At 46.7% G+C, this 18639-nt stretch overlaps 1 protein-coding gene across 3 annotated transcripts in view; it reads left to right on the forward strand.

The window, feature by feature from the left end:
* The window catches only part of LOC145357908 (ensconsin-like), a 237341-nt gene that overhangs the window by 111597 nt on the left and 107105 nt on the right, over positions 1-18639 (forward strand). Inside the window, exon 1 of one of the 3 annotated variants that reach the window (XM_080211478.1) lies at positions 10965-11019. The exons of the other annotated variants lie outside the window; for them this stretch is intronic. The gene's annotated coding sequence lies outside the window, so the exon portion shown is untranslated. Of the gene's footprint in view, positions 1-10964; positions 11020-18639 lie in introns of those variants that run through there. 3 annotated transcript variants of the gene reach the window in all.

Here is an 18639-nt window from a genome sequence, read left to right on the forward strand (position 1 = left end):
CTCCACATCATAGTCTCAGGTGACCAAAGGCTGCTCTCCCTTCTGGGTGAGCTGACTGGTGGTGGTTTTAACCTGTGGCTCATTCCACCTCAGGCGAGGAACCTTCATGAATAACCTCAGCCAGAACAGGAATTGAACCTGCGCTGTTGGCATCACTCACCAGCCAACTGAGCTAACCCACTCTCTTGAACCTGTGCCCACACTGGGTGAGTAATGAGTAGGGGCCATGTGTTGTACCAATTTTAATGAAATATATTTGCATGTTGCCTCACACTAGTAAAATCTTTTTTTAAGAGAAGTTGGGGTAAAGTTGAAAGAATGGGCAGGTAATAAGAGAAGACTTTGAGGGAATGTGTGACACCTGCTATGGAACATTGTGATTTATTTGTGGTCCCATTGCTTCGGGGAGGTCCTGCACCATGGAGGCTGAGTGAAACTGGAGACTGGTTACTACAGACACAACATGTATCTGTGAAGGTGGAGGCATTGGCTCCGGATCCCATTTGGCCGTGTGTGGGAAGGGGAGGAGGGGGTGGCTGAGACACTTACATTGCAGGAAAACACGTCACTGGGTGAGTCAATCCTGATCTTCCCAGCTGGAGATCCACCAGCTGACAATGGTGAGAGATCGAGGAGCAGGAGACTGGCATTTGTTGTCAATCGGGAACGCTCCAGGGCACGTGAGATTTATAGGAATGGGAATGAGTGAGGCAACGCCACTGCTACGTGCCTGATCTCGACCTGCTCCGTGCGGCTGAGCCAAATATTGGGAAATGTCCTGAGTCACTGGGAGGGTCCAGACTGATACAAGATCGTGGCAGGGCAGTACTTTTAAAAAGACCAGTTCTGAACAAACATCCACACCCTGTCTGTAACAAATGTGCGTGTATGTGGCTTGATGGTGTAGTGTCAGCAAAATGGTGTATGATGCTTGGCAGCTATGCCTGAAGCGGGCTGAAACATGCCTCATTTTAGTGACTTTCCTCTTTGAATTAAAGCAGTCCCGTAACACTCTGTAATGTTTGTTCATGAGACCCTTGAAACACCAGCACCAGTCAGTCGTATCTATGGAGATTTTTGTTGCTAAGCTGCCTAACAGCTTTGCTGTTGAAAACCAGAGAAGGCTCCTGATTCTGGGTTTGAAAGTGTTGAGAAACCATTACTCGGTCGCTAGTGTAGCGTGCAGAGTTTATTAAACAACTTTCAGACTGCCCCAAAGCACATTACAGATAATGAAGTAATTTTCAAAGTGAATATTGGCCAGGAGAGTGGGGAGATGAGGGGGTTGGACTACAAAGAGAGACTAAATAGATTGGGTCTGTACTCGTTGGAGTTTAGAAGGATGAGGGGGGATCTTATAGAGACGTATAAGATAATGAAGGGGATGGATAGGGTAGAGGTAGAGAGATTCTTCCTGCTTAGAAAGGATAGCAGGACTAGAGGGCACAGCCTCAAGATAAGGGGGGGGACAGTTTAGATCAGAGTTGAGGAGGAACTTCTTCACTCAAAGGGTGGTGAATCTCTGGAATTCTCTGCCCGTTGAAGTGGTGGAGGCCGCCTCGCTGAATATATTTAAGTCACGGGTAGATAGGTTTCTGATAGACAGGGGAATTAAGGGTTATGGGGAGAAAGCGGGAAAGTGGAACTGATCCACTTCAGATCAGCCATGATCTTATTGAATGGCGGGGCAGGCTCGAAGGGCTAGATGGCCGACTCCTGCTCCTATTTCTTATGTTCTTATGAGAGCCTGCATGGACTTCTTCAAAGTAATGCCATGTAATCCTTAACATCCAGCCGAGAGGAGAGACAGATCCTCCATCTAACTTCTCACTTGAAGGACAGGGCAGCACCCCTTCATCAGTCTTCCTCTTGAGTCCTAGCGTGGAACTTAAACCCACAACCTTCTGAGTTGGAAGTGAGAGTGTATTTATAACTCTGCGTTCAATGTGGCACATTGCCACTGAAGCTTAAGGCTCTTGTGAGGATCAGCGGGGATCGTTTTCATGGCACGTCGTCACTGGAGTGCCCTGACCCCTTTAGGAGGTGGCCAAGTTTTGTTCTCAGTGATGAGCTGAGTGGCTCATCCTGTATGCGCAGTCTAACCACAGTGCTTTACACACCCTGACCCACAGGTGCTATTCTCAATGGACAGCGTAGGGAAACCAGAAACAACCACAAATCCAATTTAGGAATAAGAGTTCAATGTGTTTGTACTCCAGCTGCGGAATCCACCCACCCCAGGACCTGAGCATAGCACAATTGCACACGAGACTCCGTGGGTGAGGTGGACAATCCACCTAACCCACACATCTTTGGACTGTGGGAGGAAACCGGAGCACCTGGAGAAAACCCACGCAGACACAGGGAGAATGTGCAAACTCCACACAACAGTGACCCAAGCTGGGATTTGAACCCGTGTCCTTGACGCTGTGAGGCATCGGGAAGGGAGCAGTTTGGTTGGAATTCCTGGCTTTTGGGAAATGGCCTCCACATATTTAAACATTCCCTGAATCACTGCAAACTATTGATGTGTCTAAGGGGGCAGCTCCTTTTTCCACGTCTCACATCTCTGTTTGGAGGAGGGTCACGGTGCAAGTGTCTTGTTTAAACAGTACATCCACAGCAAAGGTGGAAGGGATAGGTGGGGGTTGAGGTGTGAGCGGAGAGGGCGGCAGTTCTTGGAGAGACCTAGGGTGCCACTGAACCCCAAAGGATGCTCCACAGGCAGACAAATCATGGGCTCAGCCAGAGGGAGCAGCAGTGGTCTCGTTGAATGGTGAAACAGGCTAACTGGGCTAACTTCTGTCCCAGACTCTGAACAAAGCAACTTGCTTTCTCATCTTGACTTTCTTGGGGATGACAGTGCAAGCCAAGACTATAACAGAAAAGCTGGGCTCCAGTCTGTCAAGTGCAGCTGTACCAACTGTACAGTATAATGTGAAGAAAGTTGCCTCTTAATCGCTGACAGTTTGTTAAGTGGGTGGGACTGAAAGCACGAGTATACTGTTGATCTAGTTTGCTACATTTGTGAACTTTAGCACTTGGACAGAATAGAACATTGCCGCCAAGGGAAGCTGGCTCTGTTTCGAGCTTCATAAAATACATTCTGAAAGGAGTGTTACTAATTGGAGTAAATAGAAAGTATTTCCTGCTGATGGGTCTAGACTAGAATGCGTGGGCAGCGCCTTTAACATCATGGCGAGGCTGGTCAGGGAAGGTACCAGGAAACACCCTCTTCACACCCAAAATAATGAAGACATGGAACTCTTCTCCCCTTCCATAACTAGTGGATGCTAAGAGTCACTTGGAGCTTTCAAGACTGAGATTAATAGGTTTTTCTCAAGTATATTCAGGGAACCAATTTGGTTAAATGGGGTTGACCTATGGATCAGCTGAGATCTAATTGAATGGAGGAGCAGGCTCGAGGGGCTGAATGGACTCATCCTGTTCCTACGGTTAATCGAGGGAAGGTGTCCAGATCTAGTCAGGCACTGTCTCTAGTTCAGTCTTCATTGGTGCAAAGTCTGTTGGAGCCATTCAGGGTAGTGGTGTGGCTGGAGCAATTGGACTGTTGTGTCACTGCATCAAAGTAAGGTTAAAGTTTATTTATTATTGCCACAAGTAGGCTTACATTCACACTGCAGTGAAGTTACTGTGAAAATCTCCTAGTCGCCGCACTCCAGCGCCTGTTTGGATATCCTGATGGAGAATTTAGCGTGGACAATCCACCTAACCCGCACGTCTTTGGACTGTGGGAGGAAACTGGAGCACCCGGAGGAAACCCCTGCAGACGTGCAAACTCCGCACAGATAGTGACCCGAGCTGTGATTCAAACTCGGATCCTTGACGCTGTGAGGCAACAGGAAGAGGGCAGTTTGGTTGGAATTCCTGGCTTTTGAGAGATGGCCTCAACATATTTAAATATTCCCCGAATCACTGCAAACTATTGATGTGTCTAAGGGGGCAGCTCCTTTTTCCACATCTCACTGTCCTTGTGCTTTCCTCTTCTGTTGCTCATAGAAACCTCCCAGTCTGAATTTCAATGAGCAACATGACTAGGGAAAAGAATACATGAGTCGGTTTCTCGTTGCCTTCCTGGTGTGCTTAAAGGAAACACAAATCCTGTTCCTGAAGCACCCACAAACTGTTGATGAAGGTAGAACTGAAGGGAGGCGGATCTGCACTCCTCACCCCATGCTCCTGCACTACAGTCTGGTCATGTCCGTATTGACCGAGTTTCAGTTTGCAGTGAGACCTAAATTATTCAAGCTCGAGCAGTTACATGTGTCTCTGCGTGCCTCTCCTTGAGATCACTCCAGAGGATTGGTAACAGGGCTCAAGGAACAATAACCTGTGGTTTTCTCGCATGAAAGGATTTGAATCTCAGTTGCCAGAAACAGGGTCTAAAGTAAGGTCCTAAGGCGCCTCTTTGGCTGTTGATTTTTAATCAGTCTGCCAAGAGCTTATGTTCTTTAACTCACACCGGAGAAAAATAATGATAGAATGAGGGTGATACCAACCAACCAGTTCATTCATCAAAAATTCCAGGGTCCTTGAATAATAGTCTCCCTTGTGAAACTTAGTACAATTGTTTCATGTTACGGGCGTGACATTTAATATACTACCTTATAATATCGAGTAAGATTGGGTGATGTTTGGGACTATCGTGTAGGCCTTAGGCCCCCGAGCTCCCCTCCCCCTCAGTCATTTCTTGTGCAGTGGTTTTGGGGTAGAAATAGAAGGTTTTGTCTCTCTCAAGGGAATATTATCATTTTTAAAAGGGAACTCGCTCAGGATGTTTGGCAATTTGTTAATTTTTGTAAACACTGCAAGAACGTTGATGCTGCTCAGCCATGTATTTGTCCAGGGTTCTGTCGGGGAGGGGTTTCGTGCAAAAATCAGCAGGAGACCCCCCCCCCCCCCCCCCCCGACACTTTCGTGAAGCCTGACCCAATCAAATTAAGCGGGCCTGCCACAGGATTGAGGTTCAGAGAGCCTTAGGCCAGTCAGATCATTGTGAGGAGCCCGGACCACAGGGAGGAGGATGGTGGAAGTGAGAAGGGGTTTGGAGGCAAGGGCAGGGGCCAGCTATCTCCCCGATGTCGGGTCTCTCAATCGGACACGAGCGCTTGACAAATGAGGGACCCTCACAGAGACCCTCGGCAAACCCGAAAGGGTTTCCTGGGCAGCTTTCCAGGGGGCAGGAATACCACACAGCCCCCCATTTAATCCCTGAGCCACACTGCAGTGGGCGCAGTGATAATGTGTGTTAATTGGCTCATCGATCTCTGTGCCAGCAGCCAGGAATCCCGCGGCAATCCCTCTGCTCCCCCAGCTTAAATCAGGGGAGGTTTAGCTGCCACTGGGCAGGCTGAGTGAATAAATTGTTCAAGATTTTGGATCAAGCTGACAGAGGTGACCTCTGACCATGATCTTCTCCAGAATGAGGTGCTTATTTTAACGTTTTAGACAATGTAGTCGGTTACATTTGGTGGCGTTGCACCAGGCTCTGAACCTAAGGAGGGCTCAATCCTCAGGACGGGGAAGGCAGGCTACCCTCCGCTGGGATGTGAAGATGGTCCCCAGGGGTAGATGTGGGCTGGGGTAAAAAGGGGATAGCACTGCAATTGGCCACAATATCGACCTCCTGCTTGAACACGGTAGGTTTGATGCTTCTTCAGGTTAGATCGACACTGTCGTTCGGTGTCTGTACATCCCCGTGGAGAATGTGAGTTGGGTGAGATATTAAAGAGCTTTCAGGATAAAATGGGGTCAGCAGCAGCAACTATCCATCTTTCCTGTCAGTCTCTTCACACCCTGTTCCTCCCCTGGGTCCCCCAGCTTGTTCCTGTTCTCTGATTTTGATCGGTTAATAAATAAATGCCGTTTCACTGAATTTTGAATTAGGTTTATTCGTGTATGGATCAAACTCCTGCTGACCTCTGTCCGTTCTGCCCCATTGATTCTGAGGCCTGTTGATCATGTTGGGGTGGAGGGGAGAGATAGTGCGAGCATCATTTCCATTCCACCATGGGTTTTGTTGAATATTCTTTTGGCTAAACTCTGTCAGACCAGGAGATCACACCAGGCAGGCCAGGTGGAGCCACTCACCACAGAATCCCTCCAGTGCAGAAGTAGGCCATTCAGCCCATCAGGTTTGCACCAAATCTCTAGGACAGCATCTCACCCAGACTCAGGCATGCGCCCCATCCCCATAACCACATATAGTTACCTTGCTGGTCCATCTAACCTACACATCTTTGGTCATGAAGGGGCAATTCAGCATGGCCAATCCACCTACCCCACACATCTTTAGATTGTGGGAAGGCAACCAGACCATCTGGAGGAAACCCATGCAGACACGGGGAGAACATGCCAACTCCACACAGATACTCAAGGCTGGAATCAAACTCCAGTCCCTGCTGCTGTGAAGTAGCAGTGCTAACCACTCTGCCACCATGCTACTCACAAGGAAGCCGTTCTGCCTATCAAAATCATGCTGGCTCCCTGCAATGTGATCCAGTCATTTTTACTTCCTTCAAATGTCCATCCCAATTTTCTTTTGAAATTATTTATTTATTCCTTCCGCCCCCGCCTCATGGGCAGTAAGTTCCAGGGTAGCTTTTATCGATGTTTCCACCACAACATCTGGCTCTCCACTCTCAGTGGCAGACATATAGACGGAACTGCTCTGGGTTTTCTGAGCCACTGAGATGAGGAAAACTTCCTGGGTTAGGAAAAGAGGGGAGAAAGAACATTTGCATTTGGGATATCCCAAAGTGCTTCATAGCCAATGAAGTACTATTGGTATGTCGCAAACAGATCAACCAGTTTGCACACAGTAAAATACTGGCAACCTGATAAACAGCAGATCATTTGATTTCCTTCTACTTGCCCGCAAAGAAAGTTGACCAGGCCAATCTCTCGGATGCCTTATGAGGAGAGATTGAGGAAATTGGAACTGTGTTCTCTTGAGTTTAGAAGAATGAGAGGTGATCGCAATGAAGTTGCAATATTTTTACAGGACTCGACAGGGTAGATGCAGGAAGGATGTCTCTCTGGTTAGAATGTTTAAACAGTGTAAGAAGCCTCACACCAGGTTAAAGTCTAACAAGTTTATTTGGTAGCAAAATCCACAAGCTTTTGGAGCGCTGCCCCTTCGTCAGATGAGTGGGAGTTCTATTCACAAACAGGGCATAGAAAGACACAAACTCAATTTACAGAATAATGGTTAGAATGCGAGTCTTTACAGGCAATCAAGTCTTAAAGGTACAAACAATGTGAGTGGAGAGAGTGTTAAGCACAGGTTAAAGAGATGTGTATTGTCTCCAGACAGGACAGTTAGTGAGATTTTGCAAGTCCAGGCAAGTCACGGGGGTTACAGATAGTGTGACATGAACCCAAGATCCCGGTTGAGGCCATTCTCATATGCAGAACTTGGCTGTCAGTTTCTGCTCAGCGACTCTGCGCTGTTGGGTGCTGAGCAGAGACTGATAGCCAAGTTCCGCACACATGAGGATGGCCTCAACCGAGATCTTGGGTTCATATCACACTATCTGTAACCCCATAACAACTTGCCTGGACTTGCAAACTCTCACTAACTGTCCTGTCTGGAGACAATACACATCTCTTTAACCTGTGCTTAATGCTCTCTCCACTCAGATTGTTTGTATCTTTAAGACTTGATTGCCCGTAAAGACTCGCATTCTAACCATTATTTTGTAAATTAAGTTTGTGCCTTTATATGCCGTGTTTGTGAATAGAACTCCCACTCATCTGACGAAGGGGCAGCACTCCAAAAGCTGGTGATTTTTGCTACCAAATAAACCTGTTAGACTTTAACCTGGTGTTGAGAGACTTCTTACTGTGTTCACCCCAGTCCAATGCCGGCATTTCCACATCTTGATTGTTTAAAACCTGGGGACACAGTCTGAGGGTGAGAGGTAGGTCGTTTAGGACTGAGGAGGAATTGCTTCAGTCAGAGAGTGGTGAGCCTAGGGAATTCTCTGCCCTGTGGACTGTGAAGCCTCAGTGTTTGAGAATGTCCATGCCAGAGATTAATGGATTTCTCGAATTAAGGGATACAGGGATGGTGTGTGAAAATGACATTGAGTTAGAAGATCAGCCATGGTCTAGTTAAGTGGTGGAGCAGGCTGGATGGAGCAAATGACCTCCTCCTGCTCCTTGTTCCTTGTGGTGTAGGTACTCCCACCGTGCTGTTAGGGAGGGGATTCCAGGGTTTTGACCAAGTGATAGTGAAGGAATGGTGATAAAGTTGCAAATCAGGATGATTTGTGATTTGGACAGAACCTGCAGGTGCTAGTCTTCCCAGATATCTGCTGCCTTTGTCCTTGATGGTAAAGGTGTTGGCTTTGGAAGGATGTTGATTCCGCCAGCTCTTGATAAATAAGCACCCAGATCCCAGGGTGCTTTGAGGGAGATCTTCCACTTGTTGCTCAGGTATCAAACTGGTTGTGAATCAGGCTCACTTCTTAGAAACAACTCAATTTTTCATTTCCAGTTTCACTCCTGAAGGGCCCATTGAAAGTTGATGCCCTTTAATCGTTTGATGCCAACCTTGGCATGTGGGATCCTATCTCATTGGCAAATGCACCAAAGTGTACTTGTTGGATTGGGTGAGATGGGTCATTCTGGCTACCGGCCTTGGAGACATCGTGGGGTTGGGGTGGGTGAGGAGAGAAAATCAACTGCAGGAGGGCCCAGATTTAAAGAGAAATATTGTAACATTTGCAGATGTCACGTGATCACAGCTCTTCCAAGCAACTTTGGTAACCCTGGCTGTGATGAAGCCAAGAAGATCCATTGGTTTTGCTAGAAGGCGCATAAGTTTAAAGTTTTTTTATTATTTATTAGGGTCCCAAGTAGGCTTATGTTAACATTGCAATGGAGTAACTGTGTAAAGCCCCAGAGCCTGAGGCAAAAGAGTAATTGGAGCAGATCCTTATACTGGACTTGGATCGGAATGAGTATGTTGTGGTTATCTGCTGCACAGTCAGCCTCCTATTAACTCCCTCCCATTAGCAGCTCCTCGCTGAGTTCTTCAATTATACATCAAACCATCCTCAGGATTGAAGGTGGATGTTGATGTGTCTTAAATCTGTACGACCACTTCCATAATCTGTAATGCTTTGCTGCTTGTGTGCTGTTCAAGAATGTATGAGCGGCTGTGTAGATAAGTGCTGTGTTCTGCTGAGTGGCTGGAGCAGCGATGAGTTCTCACTGCTCTGAAGGAGTTGAGAGATGAAAGGTCTTGACGGAGCTCCCAGCACAGCTTATATTCCTTCAGTAAGTTGACTGTGCGTTGGTGAGTCTGAGCATTTCTGAGTCATACCCACGGGTGCAACTCACTCTTAAATTATGTGATAGCCCCGGAGGCGAAATTTACTGCTCGTGTACAGCCAAGTGAGAAGTCTGACAACACCAGGTTTAAGTCCAACCAATTAATTTGATAGTAAACTCACACTCTTACTGTGTTGACCCCAGTCCAACTCCAGCATCTCCGCATCATGTACAGCCAAGTCACAGAGGCTGGAAGGATCCCCCAGTTTGATCCCGGGACGTCTATCTGTCGGGGTCTTGGCCCAATCAAAATCAGCAATTGGTCAGCCATGGGTTTGGGGTTAAAGGGCTGGGGTAAGCAGCATCCCGGGCTCTGCCCTCTCGATGTTTCCGTAACTCCCTGACAAACAAATCTCGGGAAGTTTTGGGAGGGCTTTCATTATGAGCGGCCCCCAAAAACCTTTTTAGGATCCAGAAATATTGATCAGAGATTATGAAGTGAGAGCTTAACCTTGGATTATGAAGTGGATTTAAAGAGAAATACTTCAGGGTCAGTTCTGGACCTGCAAACTCGATGATTGTGTGAAATAGGTGAGAAGAGAGGGGTTAAGGTCATCGGGAAGTTGTGTGCATCTCTCCAGCCTTTGGCTGCACAGTAGCACAGTGGTTATCACTGCTGCTTCACAGCTCCAGGGTCCTGGGTTCGATTCCCGGCTCGGGTCACTGTCTGTGTGAAGTTTGCACATTCTCCTCGTGTCTGTGTGGGTTTCCTCTGGGTGCTCTGCTTTCCTCCCACAGTCCAAAGATGTGCGGGTTTGGTTGATTGGCCATGCTAAGAAATTGCCCCTTAGTGTCTAGGGATGCGTAGGTTAGAGGGATTAGTGGGTATAATATATGGGGATATGGGGGTAGGGCCTGTGTTCAGTGCAGACTCAATGGGCCGAAGGGCCTCTTTCTGCACTGTAGGGTTCAATGATCTATGATCTTTGTGGAAAACCCGTTTTCAGGGCCTTGAGTGGAATAATACTGAAAATCTGTCAGCTTGAAGATCACTTTTGAGTGCGCAAGAGTATAATTTTCTACCTCTCAAGGCAGCAAGGATATGAGTCGTATGAGAGTCATAGCACTCAAGGTGGTCATTAACCGTGCAGCCAGGCATGGGCCTTCTGTCCAGGCTTCTCTTCCATTTCCCACTCCAGGCTAAAGCTTTTGCAGGTTTTGTAAATCCAGTATTAAAGCTGCCTTGCTTTGCGGTGACTGAGATGGATCAATTCTTGGAGACTGAGCAGGAGACAAGGGTTAATTTTGACGTCTTGACAGGCAGCTTTGACATCGAAATGCCAGCTCTTGTCTTTCCTTACAGATGCTGCCAGACCCTCTGAGCTTCTCTGGCATTTTCTCTTTTGGTTAATTTTGTGGTTTGCGTTTGATATTCTGCTTAATAGCCCTGTCCAAAGGTTGAACCTGTTTTGCCTGAGGGCAGAATGTGAGGGGCAGCAGCCCTGTGCTCTGTACTCAAACTCGTCATTAGCAATACAAGGTTGCCCATAAACAAATCCAATCACGTAAGGGATTGTCTGCAAACTTATTTTTACCGATCCTTTCTCTGTCCTTTAATGGCAGTTGGCATTAGCCGGATAGAGGCTGCAGGCTTGGAATTCCTTCCCACTGATGGCTCTCTGCAAGCTGTAAAACAATTCTCTCTCGTGTTCCATTGAGGTATGTGGTGGGCTCCCTACTCTAAGAGGAAGAGAGCGATTACCCGGGGATTGAGGGGGGGCGCGGGGGAAGAGCACTCATCTCTCCAAAGACTTTTGTTTTAAGGGGTTATTCCCGAGTGGGGATTTGTGTAAGGAGCCATCCTGTGGCACTCAGCAGCCTCACTGTGTCGTGCGGTATCTATGGCCGTCGGTGCAGTGGAAATGGTATCTGATTAAATGGGGGCGAGAGGACAGTGCTCCATTTCATTGTGAGAAGCTAGCTCTCCTTCAGGAGATGTCAGATGAATTTATATATAAAAAAAAATACACATTGTGTATCGAGCAGAGTTTAAGAAGCAGCCTGTGGTGTGGTCCTTTACCATATTTACATACCATTCCTGGGTTTATTTGTTTAAGATAGACGTTACCCTGGACATTTAAACTGAATTGACGCAGGGTTGCCAAAAATAAAACACTGTAGCATTTGGCCCTCACTGCCTGATAGTTTCTGGCCTCCTAATACCGATAGTTTGAGTGTTATAAGACTGTAAGATGGATGAATCTGCTCTCGCACATCTCTTCCTCCTGCTTATTTGCTCATTCACTTCCGCTGTCACTCATTTACTCACTCACCCTCTTCCTTACACTCATTCCCTCGTTCACTTGCTGTCTCACATTCATTTTGTCTTTCTCTCACTCATTCACTTCTTGCTTACTCTCTCCTGCTGATTCCCTCTTTCTCACTCACTCACTCACTTGTTCTCTCACGCAGACTCTCTCTTTCACTGACTGAGTTCTGTACTTTTATTTGGTTCTTTCCGCCCAGTAGTGAACTTTTCTCCTTTGTTCTGTTGAAGGACAGTGGCTGCTACGTGGGGAGTCATTGAGACAGTCTTTATTCAGTTCCTGAATAGTCAGCAATAATCCACTTGGGAAAAGTAACCTTCTCAGACTTCCCCTTCTTGTTGTGCCGTACCGCACTCTCTTCCTCTGAGTCAGAAACTCGTGGGCTCAGCATACACTCCAGACTTGTGTGCACCTCGACCAGGCTACCACTCCAGTACGGTATTGAGGGAGTGCTACAGTGTCAGAATTGCTGTCTTTCAGGTTGAGGTGTGAAAACAAGGCCATGTTTGTCCTCGTGGTTGGGTGTAAATGTTGCTATGGCATTACTGAAGAGTAGGGTAGTCCTGGAGCAGAATCATTGGTAAAAATGGGGTAGTATAAGCAAACGCAAATAAGCATCCTCTTGCTGACAAAGAAGGAGAACTGCAAAACCACATGGAGGCATCCTAGATTAAAACATTGACACCTCCCGGATTATCTCATTGTTTACATCAAAGATCTAAGTGATGCCCGCATTACTTGACCCTTGCGAGGAACTGAGTGGTACCTGCTGGATAGATTAGCAATTCATTCAATTGATATCGAATATCCATCAAGCACCCAGACATGACACAGCCCAAAGGAGCCCAAAAGGAAGATGATTAATGTCTTAGCCCTAAAGCAACCCAACCAAAGGGAGGAATTCCAAGCGCAGTTCATGATCAATCTGGAAAGTTTTCTCACATTTCACTCCGTTCCTGAGCAGTGGGATCGGCTGTACTGTGCTCAGATCATTGGGTTTGAGCCTCGTTGTCGCCAGGACAAGTTCAGCGAAAACGATGCTGAAATATGTGACCTAGATAAAAAGAACGAGCTGCCTCATTGCCTGACAACATAACCCAAAGTCATAACTCAAGGAGGCAGCATTTCAGAAAATCCAGGACATGTGCTGGGAAGAGAAAACTCTAGAGATCTAATAATATGCTGATCATCATGACACATACATCTTTTTTGTAGACATCAGAGTTATCTATAGACTGAAACCATCTAGTCAAAATCCCCATCACTCACAAGATGGTGTTTCTGTTCTTAAGGATGTCATGTGTCAAAGCTGGAAAGAGCATTTTCAAGAACTCCTCAACAGTGAAACCACACTAGCAGCTGATACTCTTCAGGCTGCCCCTGAGTGTAATACATTATGATGGGGAAACATTCAAAGTGGTTCTCCCGTGTCCATAGCAGGGGAAATCCTGAAACACGTTCTCTCAAATTGCTTACTTCCTGTGGCTGAAGAAATCCTTCCAGAGACGCATGGCAAGACCATCCATGGTTTTTGCTGCCAGACAATTGTAAGAAAAATATTGAAGATAACACCAGGAGATCTTCATTGCATTCAGTGAGCTGACGAAAGCATTCAACTGAGTAAATCACGAGGCTGTGTGGATTGTTCCAAAGATTTGGATGTCCAAGAACCTTGATCATAATCCTACAATTGCTTCACGGTGTTGTGGATGCATTTGCCTTTATCCGAAGACCCAGAGATGGAAGCAGGTGCCTTCAAGATCCAGACTGGGGGCAAACAAGACTGTGTGATAGCTTGTGTACTATTTACAGTCTACCTGGAAGTGACTATTCACCTCCCCCAATTGCCCCTCTGATGTCAGCATTAAATACCATCTAGATGGAAAACTCTACAATGCTCCTCTGACCACTGTAAGCAAACATGATCTGCAGTTTGGACATGAGTGAAGTATTGTTGCCCACTCTACATCAGATTTTCAAACCACTCTCAATCCCTTCAATTCTACATAACAGAGATTCAATCTCGTGCCAAAACAAAACTCGTGTATCAAACTAAACATGGGTAGCCAAGTATTCACCTTTCGCTATATGTTGAAGGAGGGACTCTGGAATATGTTGAGTCCTTCCCACGTCTCAATAGATAAAAGGCCACCACTGATGAGGAAATCCAACACCAGATTAGCTGGGCCATCTCCAACTGACAGCAAATGTTTGACAACAAGGTCATCCAAAAATCAACAAAAGTCCTTTTGGTACAGAGCAGTTGGTGTCACCGCATTCCCGTACTGCAGTGAGACCTGGACTGTGCACCAGTGACACATTCAGAGTGCTGGAACACGTTTTAAACTCGTGAACAGAGGAACAGTATGTAAACGTGGTAAAGGATTGCCCTGCTGATGTTGCTAGTCCTGTCTATAGCAATGTCCCCGCCGTGTCCTCCAGATTCAATGGGAGCACCATTGAGAAAATGCTTGTTTCCTTCTTGAACCCAGTTCCACAAACGTTCGGGCAAAACCACCTGCAAAATGATCTTCAGTGGACTAGACACTGCCCTGATGGCTGAACAGTATCTCTCCCACCAGGTCTGCTTTTCTCAATGGCAGGCGTAGCTAGGGAGGATAAAGGAAACACTTCCAACACCCACTGAATCTCACCTTAAAGCGCAGCAGCATTGGTGCTGATGACTGGGAGGAGCTCGTTACTCATCATTCAAAATGGTGACAACTTGTCCATCAAGCTTTGAATCACAGTGATTTGTCAATGATGAGGCAGAGCAATGGTAAAGAAGGAAAGGAAAGGAATCAGATCTCGCAGTGCGGATCCCACCACCTCTTGGGACATCCTGCTCGATGTGCCCTAATATCTGTGTGTTGTGAACCAACCTATTCAGTCACATGACATGTTCCGTCGCTTAAAAAAGGTTCCAAAAGAAATTTGGGAAATTACAGGCCAGTAAGTTTGACGTCAGTGGTTGGCAAGTTATTGGAAAGTGTGATAAGGGATAGGATCTACAAATATTTGGATAGACAGAGACTTATTAGAGAGAGTCGACGTGGCTTTGTGCGTGCTAGGTCATGTTTGACCAATCTATTAGAGTTTTTCGAGGAGGTCACCAGGAAAGTGGATGAAGGGAAGGTGGTGGATGTTGTCTATCTGGACTTTAGCAAGGCCTTTGACAAGGTCCCTCATGGGAGGTTAGTTAGGAAGGTTCAGTCACTAGGTATACATGGGGAGGTTGTAAATTGGATTAGGCACTGGCTCAGTGGAAGAAGCCAGAGAGTGGTTGTGGAGGATTGCTTCTCTGAGTGGAGGCCTGTGACTAGTGGTATGCCGCAGGGATCGGTGTTGGGTCCGTTGTTATTTGTATCTATATTGGCTCTGAAGGTAGCTTTGTCATCCCCAGTACACTCGTGGCTAAGATCAGAAAACGTGGCACAGCCTTGGCATTGAACCTTCTGGTCAGTTTAGCTGACTTGCCCAACTATCTTTGTCGGTGCAAATATCTCCCGTTCCCCTTTCTTGGCTTCCAGTTCTTATCTTCTAGTTCTTCAGAGTTTTTCAGGCTAGAAGAAGCTTTGTAGTGGAGCTTCTCACCAAGGGTTGGTATCGAGACTCTTGTTTTTCTTGATATATACTAATGATCTAGATCTTATTGTACAGGGATCAATTTAAAGTTTGTGGATGATACAAAACTTGGAAGTATTATAAATGGTGAGGAAGACAGTGTAGAACTTCAAAAGGACAAGAGACAAGTTGGTGGAGTAACAGGTAAGTGGCAGATAAAGTTCAAAGTGGAGAAGTGTGAGGTGATGAATTTTGGTAGGAAGAACATCCACTGACAATAGAAAACAAGGGGTAAAATTCTTAAGGGTGTGCAGGAGCAGAGGGACCCGCGAGTGTATTTGTATAGATCTTGAAGGTGACAGGACGGATGGAGATAGCAGTCAATAAAGTGTATAATGTCCTTGGTTTTATTAATAGGAGCATAAAGTTCGAGAGCAAGGAAATTATGCTGAACTTACACAAAACAGTAGTTAGATCACAGCTGGAATATTATGTACAGTTCTGGGCGTCACACTATAGGAGGGATGTGAACACATTGGAGAAGGTATGGAAGTTTACAAGAATGGTTCCAGGGATAAGAAACTACGAGGATAGATTGAAGAGGCTGGGACTGTTCTCTTTGGTGAGAAGAAGGCTAAGAGGAGATTTGATAGAGATGTTCAAAATCAAGTATGGGGGGAGAAAAAAAGACAATGATGCTTGGTCATAATTCAGAGAGCCAGTGCAGACACCACGAACCCGCCTTCTGCACGGTTACAATCCTGTGACTAGTTTAGGTTAGTGTGTTAGGTGTTGGAGTGTGTTGTACTGTGTATGTCAGCTGTGGCTCCATTGGAATCAGACTCACCTCTCAGTCACAAGGTTCTGTGTTCAAGTCCTACTTCAAGACCTTCAGGCAAAAGTTAAGGCAGACACTTCACTGAGTCGAGAGGGTAGGTTGGATGTGCTGTCCTTTTGGGTAAGATGTTAAACTGAGGCCTTATCCACCTGATTAGGTGGATGGAGAAAATCCCATGAAAAGTAGAGGAGTTAGAACATAGAACGTTACAGCGCAGTACAGGCCCTTCGGCCCTCGATGTTTTGCTGACCAGTGGAACTAATCTAATGACCCTCTAACCTAAACTGTTCCAATTTTATCCATATGCCTATCCACTGACCATTTGAACCCAAATCCTAGCCAATATTATTTATCCCTCAATCCCACAAAAAGTTGTTAATCTGTTCAATATCATGGTGCCCTCTGGGATCTTGCTGTGCACAAATTGGCTGCTGTTTTTCCTACGTCACAACAGTGACTGCCCTTCAGAGCTATTTACCATTTATATAGATGATCTGGAGGAGGGAACCGAGTGTAGGGTGTCGAAATTTGCTGATGACACCAAGATTGGGGGAAAGGCAAATTGTGCGGAGGGTGTGGAGAGTCTGCAGAAGGATCTAGATAGGCTGGGCGAATGGGCCAGGAAATGGCAAATGGAATTTAATGTTGGCAAGTGTGAGGTGGTCCACTTTGGTAGGAAGAATGGTAGGAAGGACTATTACTTACGTGGCGAAAAACTGCAGCAGGCGACGGTGCAGAGGGACCTCGGGGTCCTTGTGCATGAGTCGCAAAAACCCAGCCTGCAGGTGCAGCAGGTGGTCAGGAAGGCGAATGGGATGCTGGCCTTCATAGCGAGGGGGATTGAATATAAAAGTAGGGAGGTCTTGCTGCAGCTGTATAGGGCATTGGTGAGGCCGCAGCTGGAGTACTGTGTGCAGTTTTGGGCGCCGCACCTGCGCAAGGATATTTTGGCCTTGGAGGGAGTGCAGAGGAGGTTTACTAGGCTGATACCGGAGTTGAGGGGGTTGAGCTATGAGGAGAGGCTGAATAAACTGGGCTTGTACTCGTTGGAGTTTAGAAGAATGAGGGGAGATCTCATTGAGACGTATAAGATGATGAATGGGATGGATAGGATAGAGGTGGAGAGACTCTTCCCGCTCAAAAAAGACAGTAGGACTAGGGGGCACAGCCTCAAGATAAAGGGGAGGCGGTTTAGAACGGAGTTGAGGAGGAACTTCTTCACTCAAAGGGTGGTGAATCTCTGGAATTCTCTGCCAGTTGAAGTGGTGGAGGCTGCCTCGCTAAATATTTTTAAGAAGCGGGTTGATGGGTTTTTGATAAGAGAGGGGATTAAGGGTTATGAGGAGAGGGCGGGAATGTGGAACTGAGCCACGACAGATCAGCCATGATCTTATTGAATGGCGGGGCAGGCTCAAAGGGCCAGATGGCCTACTCCTGCTCCTATTTCTTATGTTCTTATGTTCTTATGAAAGTGCTTTGAGACATCAGGTGGTCATAAAAAGCATGTTATAAATGCAATTTGGCAGAGGACATGTGGCGCAGTGAGTCGCGTCCCTGCCTCTGAGCCAGAAGTTCTGGGTTCAAATCCCACTCCAGGACCTGATGGCCAAGAATGGTGCGTTCCTAACGTGGTCAGAACGGTGTGTGTGTGTGTGTGTGTGTGTGTGTGTGTGAAGCTGCAAATTCTCCCAAACACGCTAATGGATGACGGTAAGAGCAGGAGACACTCCTGGTCAGCCATGCTTGATGTGAAGTGTCATCCCTCAAGCCTCTGGCAGTAGACTAGTTATCCAATCCAGGAACAACTAGCTGCAGAAACAGATAAAGGTCTACCTCTGTGCATCACTGAGTGCGGGGAGAGACTTGGAATTGGAAATGGAAGTGTGAATTTCTTCCCTAGTAAGGGGCTATGACTGCAGATGACTTTGCAGCGCTCTCTGAGCGCACCTGTTCCTGCCATTTGCTCGGCAGGGTGTGGACTGCACAGTTGGCGTTCGAGGCCCGGAGTGGGGTGGGGTGGGTGGGTATCGACCAGTCTGAGATGTCTGTGGTCCCAGGCACCTGTTGCTCACTAATGGTCACGGGCAGGACACAGTGCAACAGTACCAATCACAACAGCTGCTGGGTAAGCTTGTCGAGCAGAAATCAGAGGTGCTTTGATGAGTGCTCTTATTTGAGGTGATCTGTTTGGATCAAGTCTCCCCTTTTGGAAGCAGTGAGTCGTTCTTACTATTTGCAAGGCCAGCTGGCTCGTGAGCTTCGTATAAAGCACAGGGTGACAACATTTGGTTTGCTGAGTAGACCAGATTTAGCGTTAGGTCTGGGGGTTTTCTTGTTGATCAGCGTAAAGAAAGAAGAATTTTTAATCGCACTCTTCCCAACCTGAGAACTTCCCAAAATGCTTTAGAACCAATAAATAAAAAAAGTTTGCATCGATGTGGCATTTTTTAAAACTATCAGCTGTCACAAAAGTACTCGGGTTGTAAGTGATGTTGCTCGAGTGATACTTGTTGGATGAGAGAAATTTGTCTGCTTTTCTTCAAAGACGTGCCGGGGGATCGTTTACCTCCACTCGAGACCTCGGTTTCACATCCTATCTGGAAGATGGTA

This window comes from Carcharhinus amblyrhynchos, chromosome 24 (assembly GCF_965287045.1).
Source record: "Carcharhinus amblyrhynchos chromosome 24, sCarAmb.v2.hapA, whole genome shotgun sequence".
In the NCBI taxonomy this organism is placed as follows: domain Eukaryota; kingdom Metazoa; phylum Chordata; class Chondrichthyes; order Carcharhiniformes; family Carcharhinidae; genus Carcharhinus; species Carcharhinus amblyrhynchos.